General features: G+C 45.3%; 1 protein-coding gene across 2 annotated transcripts in view; it reads left to right on the forward strand.

Annotated features, from left to right (window-relative positions):
- Positions 1 to 2,233, forward strand: part of NXPE3 (neurexophilin and PC-esterase domain family member 3) — a 56,312-nt gene that overhangs the window by 1,373 nt on the left and 52,706 nt on the right. The window contains exon 1 of one of the 2 annotated variants that reach the window (XM_045286193.1): positions 823 to 922. The exons of the other annotated variant lie outside the window; for it this stretch is intronic. The gene's annotated coding sequence lies outside the window, so the exon portion shown is untranslated. Of the gene's footprint in view, positions 1 to 822; positions 923 to 2,233 lie in introns of those variants that run through there. 2 annotated transcript variants of the gene reach the window in all.

Genomic DNA, 2,233 nt, shown 5'->3' on the forward strand with positions numbered 1-2,233 from the left:
ATTTTAAAAAGCTTTTAGGCTCATGTTTAGTATGCATTCAGGATTGAGAAACTATCAACATGCTCCCTCCCCCTTTTGTTTCTTTTTTTTTTTTTCCCCCTTTTGTTTCTTATGGGATTTACTATCAGTGCTTATTTAACTTGTATTCCCCAAGCCCCCATACCCAGGTAAGCACCTTGAAAACATGGGGCCTAGTTATGGGAGAAGGGTGAGAGAAGGCCTGGGTGATTCAGTAATTTGGGCATATGAGGTGGGTATGTGCTTTTAAACTTTTATTTTAAGCTCAATTTACTCTTGAGCCGTAAGTTCTTGCTTCTTCGGTTTCTTCTGGGAAATCTTTTTCTACTGCGAAATTTCCTTTTCTGGTTTAGGAACAATTTGTTCCTTTTCAGGAAGAATCATTTCAGTGTGACAGGAGTAGCTCATGTATGGGCTGATCAGACCATGAGCGCATCTTGGGGGCTTTGTTCACCTGGGTGTGCTCAATGACCAGAGAATCCAGAGCTAACCCTACGTACATAAAAAATTCAGCCCTCTTTTGGGCCACGGACCCTGGGGCCAACCCCACTGTTTGGCCTGGGCACACCTTACCAACTCTACCACTGTGATGTTGGAAGGACACACACTGCTCCTGCAAAATGACATCTTCCAAATATTTGGGGTGACTTTCTAGATATGCATACCCTCGATGGCTTGGCCAGTCTTAAAATGGGCGCTTAAAATGGACCCAAAGATTCGACTCTCTTGATTTGCATGATTTTGTGGGGTTTTCTGGGTCAAGTGAGTAGGGAATCATTTTGGCAGATCACTGGAGGCCGCTACAGGAAGAGCTGAGGTGGGTATTTTGAAAGGAGCCGCGGAATCTGGGAAAGAAGCCCTGCCGACCAGTGTCCCTGTTTCAGCCTGGCCCAAGGATTGTGTCGTGAGTCTGAGGGGATTCAGGACTGAACCAGGGAAAAAGACAGGCTCACAGTGCAAAAGCAGTGATGCATAAGCTCAAGCTATTTTGTGGGGGCAATGTATTGATAGCTGCATGCCAGGGCAGGGATCCCCCACAACAGATAGTCTTCCAGTGGCATGTGACCCAGGGAGTCACCAGAAGGGGAAGTGCACCTGAAAAAATCCAGAGAAGAGGAGAAAGGAGGAGGGAAGGTTTGTGTGTACCTTATATGAAGTTTTTCTGCATCAAAGTGGGTGTTCTGTAAGTCAGAGAACTCTTCAAAGCAGCAGGGTCTAGCTGCTTACAGCTACATGGTTTTCTCTTGTCTGTAGCCACCAGAGAGGAGCCCTGGTGGCCCAGGGGTTATGCCATGGGCTGCTAACTGCAGAGTCATCAGTTTGAAACCATCAGCTGCTCTGAGGGAGAAAGACAGGGCCCTTCAGCCCCTGTAAAGTTACAGTTTTGGAAGCCCACATTAGCAGTTCTACCCTGTCCTATGGGTCACTGGGTGGCAGGGAGTTTTTGATAGCAGCTACCAGATGTTGGGGCAGTTTCTTGGGGTCTGTATAGCAGATCTGCAAGTGGCCAGACCAGAGTTCTCAGATATACACATTTCAGTAACTATATTGAAAGATAGGCATGCCAGCGGTGTTGTGGTTGGTTACGCCTTGGGCTGTTAACCACAAGAGAAGCAGTTTGGGCTGTCCACCACAAGATCAGCGGTTCCAATCCACCAGCCTCTGGGAGAAGACGAGGCTCTCTGTTTCACCAAAGGATTTCCAGCCTCATAAACCCTAGGGAGCAGTGGTACTCTGCCATAGAGGGGGGCTGTGACTCAGCGTGGACTTGATGGCAGTGGCTTTCTTTTTGATGGTGGTGTTGCTTCTTGAAAGGTATATTCTTCAATACCAAGACATAATGGTGGTTTGTTGGGCAACCTCTGCCAACTGAACATTGACCCTGATGAATTCAGATATTGAATGTATCTGCTGTTTGAGAAAAGTGAAACGTTATCCATAATACACCGTCTGCAAGAGTTAAATGTACGGTATAATGTGGTGCTTTGGTTTGCTTTTCAGTGGATGTTTATCCACAAATATCTATAAGTCATATCAAAAGTAAATCTGAATTGGTTTCCACAACTTTGGATAGCTTGAGGCTACACAATGCACTGCGTAACTTTATCATGTTTTAATGTTGTCAAGCTTCTTGGAATTTAATATGAAAAATTTGAAACACCACCTCAACTACCTTATAATTGTTAAGGTGCCTACTTACTTTTTTAGACTCTAA

Source organism: Echinops telfairi, unplaced genomic scaffold (assembly GCF_000313985.2).
Source record: "Echinops telfairi isolate 266 unplaced genomic scaffold, ASM31398v2 ScPeMD7_6;HRSCAF=24_0, whole genome shotgun sequence".
NCBI lineage: Eukaryota > Metazoa > Chordata > Mammalia > Afrosoricida > Tenrecidae > Echinops > Echinops telfairi.